Here is a 13,595-nt window from a genome sequence, read left to right as displayed (position 1 = left end):
CCAGCCCAGACCAAGCGCCGCAGATGGCATGGAGCGTTCTATCCCATGGAGGTGCTCACGCTGTGCTCGTCACACTGCAAAGGCTGCACTGCACAGCAGGTGTAGGCAGAGCTCCCAGCTGCACCCCCACACCACCCAGCGGGTGCCCAGGGGCCATTGCAGTGGTGCTGGGGTGCACCACGGGGATGGTCGGGGAGTAGCAACGAGGGAGGCACACAGATGTAGGCATGACGAAATTGCCCCTATTCCCTTCTGAATCGAATGCCTGCCTGTCCAGTTCAGAACGCAGAGCAGCTAAGAACCAGCAACCGAGACAGGGCACAGAGCAGACACACTTACTCTGCGTTGAAATTTGCTCTGACTGGTGCCAGGCCTTTCCTGTCCTCACCCCTCTGTGACCAGTGGCTTTGGTTTGTTCTTGTTTTACCCACTATGAAACTGTAATGACAACAAACAGCCGAAAGCTCGGACATCCAGCTTCCTCCAGACAGCTTCCCCTGCCCTCTGAACCCCAGTCCCACAATCATAGTGCTCTCTGGGGGCACCACCAAGTTGCAGAGCCTTTTCCCTCCCCACCCAGAGCTGGCTATTCTCCTACAAGGCATCCCAGGAACAGAGCCCCCTGGCACTTTAAACACAGCCCAGAAAACCACACCCGCTTCCAGCCCTGCTTCCAGCCTGGGAGAACCAACAAGCTCTGTCATCACATAGCTCCACCTGCCCTCTGCACCCGTACCCCCACTCCTGTCCTGCAAGGACAGCCACTTGCTTTGCTCTATCTGGTACCCACTGGGTGTGGTGACGGAGGAACGTGCAACACACCCGCTGCTCACGATTCTCATTACCTGAATGCCGAGCGTGGCTCCCCGCAGCCAGGAATAGTAGAGAGATGAGATCAGATCCTCACTAGGACGGGGACACCCAGCAGCATCCCCCCCTCACTGTCCGGGTAAATCTGTCTGACTCTTACACCGCTCCTGTATTTCCTCATTTCCGCAGGGCCCCGCTTTTAATATAGCGCCCGGCAGCAGCGGGGGAGAGGAAGTTGCAAAAAGCCCCCGGGACTGCTTGTCTCATTCCCTTAATGTGACAAAGAAATTACTAAGCCAAGCTAAAATAAATAAATAAATAGTCCCAACGGCCACGAGGCGTCACCACATCTCCAGTCCCTCTACCGCACAATCCGTGACCTCTCCAAGAAGATATGCACATTTCTAGCGCCTTCCAACTGCTGCCCGTTAGCTGAAGGGGATGTGAGCAGCCACCTGTGATGTGTAGGAAGGGGCAGAGCTTCTGCAGTCACACTCAGATGACCCTTGCATGGGGACAGGAGGTTGAGGGTGCATGTCTATAGTTCCTCTCTGCCAACACATAAGGCTTCGGCAGCTCTGTTCAACCTGGGCATAGTCTTATCGTGGCACTCGTAACGGCCAGGAACTATTATTACACTGTATTATCCAAGGATCTCTCAGTGCTTTGCGGTCATAAAATCCATTAATTAAGCTTCACAACCCACGTCACAAGACAGGTCATTATCCTTCTTTTACAAATATGCAAACCAAGCCATGAAGCAAAGCTACAGAAATTGCTTAAGGCCACACAAGAAGTTAGTGGCAGAGCCAAGAATAGACCCAAGGTCTGATTCCCAGCCCTCTGCTCTAACCACTAGGCCCACACACCTCCCCTAGAGGCTAAAGAGCCTTCAGTGAATAATACTCCGCCCTTCCTTTGCAACTTATGCACACTGATATGAAAGCACTGCACAGACATTTATTAACGCAGGCATGCAACATCCATGCTGATTTTACTGACAGGGAAACTGAGGCAAAGACACGTGATGTGACTTACCCAAGGCCAGGGGGAGTCTGTGGAATACCCAGCCCATACACCTGTACTTTTGGCACTAGACTTGCCCTTTGTCCAAACGGCACACAAAGCGCTTTATGAATTTGGAGTTCCCACAGCTGAAGTGCAGCTGCCTCTGGGGAAGGAGAGACTTGTTTAACTGCTGCATAGCAATTCCGAGCAGCAACAGGAAGAATCGTGGCTCTAACTGAAACTGCAGGGTAGAGGGTGGAATTTTAATAGGAAGGATCCAGTCGCCCAAGTTGGAATTTGCCCAGGAGCCTGAGACTAAGACCCTTATTCTTGCAAAAAATGCCATGTGATCCTTATTGACCGCGAGAGTCAGGGCCTTGATTTCACAGCTCACCCCAAAGATGGCGCTTCTGGCAGCAGAGAAGCCTCTGATATGATGCAATCAAGTGTTGTTACTCTGGGTAGAGTAGGTCAGTGACAGGGTTAATGAAACAGAGGCTGCTGGTTTCAGCTTACATGGCAACAACTGGTAAAAAGCCATGGGACCAACTCCTCTCTCACACAGACCTTGCTTACGGTACCTTCTCCGGTAAAACTCCCCTGATTTCCCCCTAGAACTCCCCCTTGCTATCACCAGCGGAGCCCTATAGTAGACATGGTGACAGCATTTTAACCCTTGCGTCACCTAGACCTGCTCTGAGCAGGGCTAGACATCCCGATAGCCAGACCGAGCTGCCAACCAGAGTCCTGTCTACCCTTGATTGTCCTACCACCAGTGGGAGCAATGATGGGGAAGCAGTAGGGAAAGACAGCTAATATGCACACAGTCATAGCGATGCTCCCGGCAGACGTGTTGGGGAATTCAAAGGGAAACAAGGTGCATTTCAGAGATGAGTGAGCTCTGCTATTTGCGTCTGCCCTTGCAAATTAATCACATTCTAGTCCAGCGGCTGGGCATATTTGGTCAGATCCTGAGCAAGTGTAAGTCAGCATAGTTCCACTACTTTCAAGGGAGCGGTGCTTATTTACACCAGCTGAGGAACAGGACATGAGCTAGGTCCCCAGCCAGGCTGTTAGGAACTAACATAGAGCTAAGCCAACACCCCGAGCCAAACCCTGCTTTGCAGCTTTCAGACTCAATGCCACCTGTGCAAAGAGGACATTGACTGTTGCTCCGATATGCTAGAGTTTTACACCCACCTTGCACAGGTGTCAGTGACCAAACCAGGGGCCTGATTCTCCCTACACCTTGGGGAGTCATTTCTACCAGGACAGAGCAGGTGTAAATCCTTGCCACTCCCACTCAGTAGTGTTTTACACTCCCTTTTGCACTGGAGTGACTGAGTGCACAAGGTGCTGGGATCACGGAGAATCAGACGCTAGAATTTACAGTGGCACAGGGCATGGCCATCAGCTCCCAACTTGACAGATACAATGTCCGGATTCGGGTCCAAACTGGCCCCCAAGTTCAGGGTGCCATGACGTGGGGGGGCATTAGCTTGGCCTCATCTCTGCTCCTAACAATCCAAGCCCCTGTCCATTCTGAACACACAAGCCTATAGGTTGTCTCTGAGGTTTTGGTCTCCCTGGGCCTGGTGTTCTCCCACCCACCCACCATTTGTGATTTGCAGCATTTCCCCTGCCCCTTGGCACATCCACAGCTGACAGTGACCAGGTAATGGGTAGGACATTCACAGCTGGCTCCCATACTCCGGAAGGGGGACGATGTCTCCTGCACACACACAGCCAGCTGTTCCTTCCCCTTTCCCCCCAACCCCCTGCTACATTCTCATTAATATCTGCCACCACCCAGGCTTCAATAGCAGGAGCCTCCCGCTCCCTGTGGCCATCGGTGCCTTCGGAACGCTCCAGAGACACAACGGTAGCTCAGACAGATGCGGCATTGACTCCAGGAGCCTCTCACTCCGAGCTGGCACCGGAGGGAACCCCCGGGGCAAGAGTCCAATTCAGAGGGGGACAGCGACAAGGACTCTGTGTGAAGGCTCACACAGCTGGCTCCGCTGCCCGGGGGCTCCAGTACACACCCTCCCTTGTGGAGAGTCTATTTACCACCTCCCCCCTTTGTGTTTGGGGCCAGAGAGGTCCCTATGGCAGGGCTCCCGCTGCCAGTATTCCCAGACCAGCTGAACTGAAGGGCCTAACTTTATCTTTTCACTTGTCTGTGGATTTAAATAGCTAGGAGGGACACGGAAGGCCTCTGTTTATTTACCAGTTAATGCATACGGACCTTGTCTACACGCTGCTGGAGGGGGGTGCGGAGCTGAGCGCCCTTCTCACCAGCACTCCTCCTAGGTCCCGTTCAAACAGATCAGAACTGGGCACATACAATCACAAGCCAGGGGCTACCTCTCCCTGTGAGTATGGGGCACAGATCTCCCAGACATCCTATGCCCCCCTTGGCTGGGGGGCCTCCTAGGGTTTAGCTGGATGATGGCAGCAGCCCCAAAGTCGCCCGCAGAGTCAGGGAAATCATACATACCTTATTGATTTGAAGTTGGTTTAGTGCTGGTGAAAGGCGCCGGATTGACGGCTCTGGAGAATGGAATCCCCCGCTGCGCACACAGAGCAGGGACAGCACCGGCAGCCTCAAGACAAGCTTCCCGCACTGGCCCCAGCCTTCCCCTGGTGGGACCCTGTGGGGGCAAGAGTGAGGAGTTCAGTGTCCACGGCCCTTCCAGTCCTTTGCCCCTCCTGTTAGACTGACGCAAGGGGCGACACTTCCCCCTCCCCGCCCCCAGCCACACGATGGTGATCTATGTGACCTGGGCGCCTGTCTGCTACCCAACAGACTGACTCCCACCTTGATCACGTCAAATAGCCAGACGGAAACAACTCTGGTCCCTACTGACCCAGGTGGGATTAGAACCAGTGCCAGGCTCTGTAGCCCATCCCCAAGCCAGTTGGTTTGCCGCAACACACATCTCTCAGTGCACCTGGCAATGAAGCGGCTGGTCCAGCTAATCCTGCCACCTCTCCAAAGGCCTGATCCTGACCAATTCCAAACAGCCATGCCCTGCAATTCCCAGGATCAGGCACAAAATGAGCAGAGTGAAGAGACCAAAATCTGTCGAAAGCTTCCTCGCCCAAGCCCTCCGAAACAGAAGGGTCAAAGCAGATAGCACAAGAGGTACGTCCCACCCCAGGCAGGCACGAAAGGGGCACTATGAAGAAGATGCTAGTGTCCCTGAAGGACTGGAAGTCTTGTTTTATGTGGGGGCGCATAGGGCAAACCTGAGGAGACATACTGCATGAGCCCACACTGAGATGACTGCTGGCTGTTGACGCTCGGGTTATTTACAGCCCTTGGCAGGCCTTGGGAGGCTATATCATCAGAAAGCCATCTCTATGGTTCAGGCAGCTTCCCGCGAGGCAATGTCTCTTCACACACTGAACACTGAAGGGAGGTCTGGCTGTGAGAGACGGAGGTGAGATTAGATGATCTAACGGTCCCTTCTGGCCTTAAATTCTAGGACTGATCCTTAGTATCTTCTCCATAGCGCCTGCCATCTTTGTGGTGCTTCTCAGTCATGGAAAAGCCCTCCGCGACCCCAGAAAGCCCAGTGGCAATAGGGGTTTGCGCTTGCACATCGCTGGGGTCCCTCTCACAAGCTGGTGGCATGCTGGGGCACCAGCGGTGTAGTTTGGATGTACTAATAGCGAAAGAGACGACTGCTGGTGCACTGGAGGAGCAGCAGTGGCATATTTCTGGAATACGGGTTGTGAATTGGCAGGGTAGCCTTAGTATGCTATATATGTACCACCAGTTCACTACTGGCATACAAGTCATGCACCACCACTGGCTCACTAGCTGGGCACCGAGGATGTACTAGCTGTGTACTGGCATACCAATTGTGTGTTGGTAGTATATTACTGGTGTCCAAGTTCTGCACCACTTGTACACTCACTGTGCATTCTTGGTTCATCACCAACATATTACTGTCACACTCGTGACATTTCATGGTGGGCACTACCGGACAGTTCAATCCAATCCCATCTAGTGCAGGTCCCAAGACTAAGCGATGTGGGCACAGTACAGGTGACACACCTATGTGAAAACAAGGCCCTGATGCTCGCCAGTAGATGGAACAGGCACGAAACCTGCCAACCATTCACTTGGCTTTGTGAAGGGGCTGAGACGCAGGGGGACAGAGACCATGGGGGAGAGCTAATTGACATCGTCGTTTCCAAACATCCTTGGCACCCGGCTGCATAAGCCCGATAGCAAACTGTGAAATTCTGCCCTCGCTACCTCACAGCTGAAGCAGGCAGGGGCGGAAAGATCGAGTAGACAGATGGACGGAAGACAACCACCCACAGCCGCATGGACGGCATCCTGGTCTGGACCCCCTTCAGGTCACCGGGGACATGCAGCCTTGAAAGGGAGAAGCAGTCCTTTAATAGGCATGGCAGGCCCCCAGGAGCCCCCCAGGAGGGGAGACCTTAGCAAATAAGGGCAGGAGGCCAATGAGAGACTGAGTCACAGAGCCTGTTTTTAGCTCTGGCATCTCAGCAACGTGGACCGCTGTGTTGTTAACAGGCACTTGGGTCGGAGGCCAAATGTTTTCCCTTCCTTACTTTAAATACCACAGTCAGAAGCAGCCCAGACATTTAGCACAGTGAAAACATCACCCCTCCAGGCAGGCGGGCAGCAAAACCTGTGCAACAGCAGGACCTGGGCTGAGGGGGACACGCAAGCCCCATTTATCTAGGGTGCACTTCCACTTGTGTCAGGGTTACCGGAGCATCTGTAACCACCTTAACCGGACAGGTGCTGCCCCAGGCACACAGTAGGATCCGGTTCTGACCCACGGTGCCAGGTACATCCATCCCCTTGGACAAACCGCCATGCTCCTGGCTGTCATCTGTGGCAGCAGTGACAGGGTTAATAAAAGCAGTTCTCTAAACCTGCCAGTGCCCTCACCCTAGGTGAGGGAAAGCAAACCCAGGGTAGAGAGATCAATCATCAACCACACTTCAAAGCATGGTCCCCAGCCCAGCTGGAGGTCATGGCCTCTAAGGTACAGGTACATGGGAGGGGGAAGGAGTATGATCAGCTTGGTCCCAGGCCTGTCCCTGGCATCTGGTCCTCCTCAAACACTGGGTGCCTTTGCACTCAGTCCCCTCACCCCTCGACTTAGAAACCATGCAACTGCTGCAAAGGATTCTGGGTACGCACTCAAGGCAAATCAGACGCAAGTTGCCGGAAGCAGGAAGGGGATATGGAAAAGCCATACAGGGATCACCGTAGGAGATCAACGCAGCGTTCCGCTCTGCCAGGGGATCTGGCCACCGACAGACGATGCTTCAGAGCAAAGGGAGAATTGCTCCCTAGTGCACCTGGCCAGCTGCGCGCTCACAAGGAGGGGTGGCAATCCCCCGCCAGAATTAAACATCACAAGCCAGGCAGCAGGGGAGTGGGAGGGAAGGGGACAAGTGAGCAAAGCTCACTAAAACTCTGTCCTAACCAAGTCACAAGACCACACACCCTGGAGACAACAAGAGATCAATCCTCCATTTAAGATAAATCAACTCGAGCTCAGTGACCCTGGAAACGAGGCAAAGGGAACCCAGCAACACCCAGGGACTGAGTGTTTAAAAACACTCCCACCCACCGACCCCCATCCTTTTTACCCTTGAGCAAAGGGGCAAAGAGAAAATCAGAATGACCTTGGCCAAACCCTTGGGAAAGGCTCTCCCCACATACATGGGGGAAATGGCAGCTCTTCAGAATAATTTCAGCAAGGGCCGCACTTTCTAATGGCTACCCCTGTAGGAATGATCCCCATACAGATCATGCGGGGGGGGGGGGGGGGAAACTTTAACAAAGAAAAGAAAAAAAAAAAGAGAGAAGAGAAATAAGAAGGAAGGATCATGGTCCAGTAATTAGCACAGAAGACCGGTTCTCAAGCAAAATCTGATTCTGCTCCGACTCAGATAGGTTAAAGGAGATACAGCAATGTAAACTAGGGGTAATGGGATCAGAATCAGATCAATACACTAGCTCTGAGCTCACATTATGACTCCTTGCGCTGGGAATTACAGTTCCAGCTCAAAGTGTAGCTATACCTGTAAGCTCCTGGGACAAAGGGACAAAGCATCCAATCGTTGAAGGGACCCTGTACCCCTTCCTAAGGGAGGTGGAGATACATGAAACCACCACCCATCCCCCTCGTCTCCCCTCACCTTGGCTGTTTTGGAAGATGCACCACTGTGCTGGGAAGCAGGTAGTATTTATAAACGTGCATCAGTCAGCCCCCACTGGGCCACTGGTGGATTGCATGTAACTGACCGTGCCTGCGTCACCCTGTGAGTTCTCGGCCTCTCTGGACACACGAGCTGCAGCTGTTGCTCAGACCCAATAATAAACAAGTCAAAGGGACAGAGTGTGACTTGACTTCCCAAACAGCCCTCACAACTGTCCCTGCTTTCACACCCGGATCTACCTTTGTCCCAGCCCCGAGCCCACTTCTCAGGCATGTTCATTTCCGAGCTGTAAAAATGTAACTGACGATGGAGAAATCAGCAAGCTTTGCTGCTTCCCCCTTCCCCCAATTCCATGCGAGCCCCGCATTTTAGAGTTTATTGAAGGTTACGTTTGAGTCTGACCTCAGAGTAATCCCATTGAAAACTATGGAGTGATGCTGGCACAACCAGCCATAACAGGGCACCCCCTCGGCCGGGTTCTCGACGGTGGGGTCGAGAACTACCGCAAGGCTCCGACTATCAGGTGCCAACTCAAATCACTAGTGAGCTGAGCAATTCTGGCCCAAGCAGCTGTGTCTGATTATAAGCACATTGTGTCACTTAGCTTCCTCAAGGAGTGCATGGCGAGGAGAGGGTTGGGGCGCAAAGGGATGGAGCCAATGAAAGGGACAATCCAGAGGAACAGAAGGGCACAGGTTGGAGTCTAAAGATAATGGAGAAGGGCCTTCGCACGGAGGAGATGGATCAGGCCCCTGTGCCCTGAACCTCTTTCAAACGAGGAAAGAGGTGAGGTGACAGGGCTGTATTTCCCACATTAGTGGCTATTAAATACATTTAGTGGGTTGGAAAAATATCTGGCAATTTGACTGACCCAGGGTGGCTCGCATCATTCTTCCCATGTCCCTCTGGCCTGAGCTAGAGCTCTGCAGGGCAATAGCATGGAGCATCTCCCTCCACGCTAGGTTACACAACTCTGCAGTCCCGATTCATTGGGCATCTTCTGAGAGCCTCAGCCCATGGATAGGGTGTGGGTCTCCTCTCACTGCCGCGCCGCGCCCTCCCCCCCGTCACTCCATGCTGACACCAAACCTCACCCATCATACACCCAATCTCTTCCCTCAAAGGACCAGGAAAGCAGCCTTCATGCTAGGAGGAAATGCTCTAAAGCTAGTGCTGTTCTCAGTGACTCAGGAAAGTAGAGGAATCTCTTCCCATTCCCTCCCACCTTTCGGAAAAGTCCCCTATCTGTTCTCTGGCTGTAAACATGTCTTTCCAGCCACAGGAGGGGAGCATATCTGTTCCTTTTCCCTCCCTCCCACCCCGCCCTTTGGCTTGCCTGTGGTTTTGCATCATCATCTGCTAATATTGCAACACACTGTTTACCTCAGTCTTGTTGCAGCTTTGAGGCCTTTCTGAGAGTTCCCACCAGGCTGCTAGGGAATCTGACAAATCAGTCAGGTGACTGGCTGCTCTGACTCCAGACCTCACCAAAGAGGCACCCTGCTCTCAGAAGTACAAAGGATGAATCAGCAATTCCCTCCCCAAGCGAAAACTCACCCACATTAAACGCTTGATTGGCTTACTTTTGACCACCGATGGCACAAGTACTGGCAGTACCATCTATGGAGCTAACCCCACATACAATGATGAAGCCAGCCTGGTCAGTTTCACTTTCTGTTTCTGCTAAGTTTCCCTTCCTGGTTCTCATGCAACAACTGCACCCTTGTTTCAGCTTTCAGCACTCTCAGGGGGCAACTTAAATCCAAAACAGAGCTCCCCACAATCACAGTGATGGGGGAGAACAACGGATAGATTAGATTAGATGCATGCAATACAATAAAATCTTTGTCTAGGAATCCTGAGATAGTCTGGGATTCCTTGCTTTAGCATAAATGACTACCTATAACTTCAGTTTCAGGAGTCTTTATAACAATCAAATTTTCAATAATAAAAGTGGGGAGACACTTAATCTGCATGAAACATTAGTGACCCTGGGTCTTGGGATTCATCTAGACAAGAAAGTTGCACCAGCTTCATTTAAGGTATGAACTTAAACAGATTAGACTGTAAGATCTTTGGGGCAGGGGCTGTTTTTTTGTTCCATGTCCGTGCAGTGCCTAGAACAATGGGGGCTGGGTCCCAGACTCAGACTCCCAGCTGCTCCCGCAGTACAAAAAAATAATAATTTAGTTCAATTGGTCACACTTGTGTGAATATGCTTATTCCAATAAAAAAGTGGCATTTTTCAGTTTCGCTTGCATCAACTGGGAATAGGTTTCAGACAAATCAGGCTCAGCCACTCTTAAACCCAAACAAGACCATCAACAAGAGCATTCACACCAGTTTAATTATAGTAGTTTAAAAACTGATTTAAGTTAAACCAGTGCAATGTTCCCATGTAGACAAGACCCAAAACGATGGACATTTGAAAGGCATGGATAGAGAGATGCAGAGAAATGCAATGAAATCCATTTCATGAGCATTTCCATTAGGTTTGAGCCCACCTTTCTTCTTCTTCTATTGGACACGATACCCTGGCAAAGTCTCTTTAAATCCTGGGCACCCATATGCAGTTCTCCATTACAACCGTGGGACCACAGCAATGTCCGAGGCACTGCACCAGCACTGCATTTGGCCCTAAATTGTTCAAATTTCTTAAGTATATATTTTAAATAAAAGCTTTTAAAAAAGGGGAAACCCACCACAAATCACTGAATTATTACACCAGGTGTTTTGCTTCCAAAATTAAAACAAAATAAAAATAAAATCACTCCAAAGCCTCGTGCCAAGTTTGCTACACCATTTATGTCCAAAAAAGTAAGGCTTTATACTACATAACCCAAGTTAAAGCATAAGCATATCCAATAACCTCCCAAAACCTGCTGGATTTTGCCCTTGTTAATCATATATATGATGAAAGCTGATAATACATAATCAACAATAATAATAATACCTCGAGAGTAACTTCTAGCCAAGAGCCTCAAGTCACTTTAAAAATAGTAATGAAATCTCACACATTCCCTGGGATGCAGTTAAGTATTACCATCCTTATTTAGGTGGTATTATTATCCCACTTAGGAAAACGGAGGCAACGACAGAACAGAGAAGGAGGAGCAACATCCTGGAAAAAAGAAAAGGAGTACTTGTGGCACCTTAGAGACTAACAAATTTATTAGAGCATAAGCTTTCATGAGCTACAGCTCACTTCATCCGATGAAGTGAGCTGTAGCTCACGAAAGCTTATGCTCTAATGAGTGAGCTGTAGCTCACGAAAGCTTATGCTCTAATAAATTTGTTAGTCTCTAAGGTGCCACAAGTACTCCTTTTCTTTTTGCGAATACAGACTAACACGGCTGCTACTCTGAAACCAACATCCTGGAGTTAACCTATCCAGCCAATGAAGGCCTACCAAAATATATTTCAAGGCTGGACTATGATCTAGATTCACAGATTTTTTTTTAAATCAGAAGGCATTTGTGATCATCTAATCTGACCTCCGGTATAACATAGGCCACAGAATTACACTTCTGTATCACAGACTCATAGACTTTAAGGTCAGAAAGGACCATCATGATCATCCATCTGACTTCCTCCACATTGCAGGCCACAGAACCTTGCCCACTCACTCCTGTAGTAGACCCATAATCTCTGGCTGACTTCAAAGAACTTGTGTCTGACTAAAGCATATCTTCCAGAAAAGCATCCAATCTGGATCTGAAGACACCAAGAAATGGAGACTCACCACTAATTTGTTCCAATGGTGAATCACCACCATCATTAAAAATGCATGCCTTATTTCTTGTAGTCTTGTAGTCAGAAACAGAGCAAGCTAATGACAGAATCTGGAAAAGAATTCAGGAGTCAATTCAGCACCTGTGGCCAATGCTAAATTCTCTTAAACTTTTCTGAAGTTACATTCTACTGAACTTCTTGTACGGGCAGTCATCACCATAATATGAGCACTTAATTAGCATAATGATCACCACCATAATACAAGCGCTTCCCAGACATGCACTGAGCAATATGACTAACATCTGTCACATGTGGTTCTCTCTCTCTCTCTCGCTCTCTTCCTCTATTCACAGGGAAATTGTGTGGCATTTTTCTCTCTTTATAATGTACTATCTATAGGTACATTACTTGTTTACATCAGCAAAAGCAATGTTGAAATGCAAAAAAATCAAAGAAGTTTGTAAAGAACTTTGGCATTTTTCAAGGTGACAGGCGCTATATAAACATGAGATATCGTTGGTATGGGGCAGTCAGCAGATGGCAATGTAAAACTGTGTAACGTGGGGTGGGCAGGTTCTTAGTGTGGATGCAGTGTCTTTGAAGATATGCTATATTTGTACTAGCTTTTTGAGGCAAATTACCTGGAAGGAGCTGTTGCAAACAGCAAGGAGGATTGGTCTCTGCCTTGATCTCTCTTTCTAGAGTTAATTCTCAGTGCAAGGTTACTTCTGGAGAACAGGACATAAGTGTTTGGTCTGAGATTTTTGAAAGAAGGGATTGCCTTTATGCCATTTGTGACCACCTGTGTTCCCAGACTAATGTGTGTATGTGTAAATAAACAAGTCACATTATGAAAATGCCCCGTCTCTGTCTCACTGATTTCTCCTCCAACAGGAAACCTGCAAAGCCTCAAAATCTGTCAGGAGGCAGAGGCATGACATTATTATAATCACAGGGGATCTTCCGGGGATCTTGCTGAGGAAGATACGTGGAGAAAAAAAGCTAACTCATACTTCTTGTCACTGTGATACATCAGGAAAAAAAATCCCTTTGTCTTCCAGTGCATTAAAGCCCAAAAGTCTCTTTCTGCACTTCAGAAAGCATGTCCTGCTATTAAAATAAGAACAGCAAATTTGGACTCTCTAGCATGGCCCCCTCCAGTTTTCATCTTCCTCTCAGTCACCACATGGCTCACCAGAAACATTTCCTGGGAAACAGCCATCAGCCAACTGGGAAGTGAGACGAGGCAGTGGGAATTGCCTTCTGGTGATTTCCAAAAGTGGGAAGAAGTGCTAACAAGCTTCTCCATGCTGATGCAACACAATCCTAACCTAGACGGTGCTAATACGGTATGGTTGGGGTACCATGGTTTCCCATGCTGGCACAGAGTCCTGTAGGCATCAGTTGCCTTCCACAGGCTGGTGCGCCATTCAGAGAGGCCCCAACTGCAACAGAGCCATCTCTTGTTGTCACTAGGGGGAAATGCAGTCTCCATATTCATCCAGTCTTAGGCTTCCATTGAAACCATGTTGTTTCCCCCAACATGACACCAGGCTTAAGCTATGACCTGAGTGGACGGTCCACACCTGGCGCAAGAGAAATCCAGTTACTCATGCAAGTCTAGGTTCTCCCCTCCCCGACATAGTGTGCTTTACCAACGTCGACCATGTCTAACTACACCATCCACAGCTTCAAGAGCTGGTACCCCGGCACGCCTGCTTGCCTGCTGTATAGTCCAGCAGCGATGCAGTGCTATGTTAGACGTGCTCCAATCCTCAAACCATGCACTCTTTTACAATACCGTAAAACACGGAGTATAT

At 49.8% G+C, this 13,595-nt stretch overlaps 1 protein-coding gene across 5 annotated transcripts in view; it reads right to left on the bottom strand.

Moving 5' to 3' along the window:
- TFEB (transcription factor EB) overlaps positions 1-13,595 on the bottom strand; it is a 57,781-nt gene that overhangs the window by 35,308 nt on the left and 8,878 nt on the right. For 2 of the 5 annotated variants that reach the window (XM_038380149.2, XM_038380151.2), the window contains exon 2: positions 4,319-4,472. The exons of 2 other annotated variants lie outside the window; for them this stretch is intronic. The gene's annotated coding sequence lies outside the window, so the exon portion shown is untranslated. Of the gene's footprint in view, positions 1-845; positions 1,175-4,318; positions 4,473-13,595 lie in introns of those variants that run through there. One more of the 5 variants, XM_043500357.1, reaches the window with a different exon arrangement.

The sequence above is a fragment of the Dermochelys coriacea genome, chromosome 21 (genome assembly GCF_009764565.3).
Source record: "Dermochelys coriacea isolate rDerCor1 chromosome 21, rDerCor1.pri.v4, whole genome shotgun sequence".
NCBI classification, from domain to species: Eukaryota; Metazoa; Chordata; order Testudines; family Dermochelyidae; genus Dermochelys; species Dermochelys coriacea.
The sequence above is the reverse complement of the archived record's forward strand: the minus strand, read 5'-3'. Positions and strand labels throughout refer to the sequence as shown.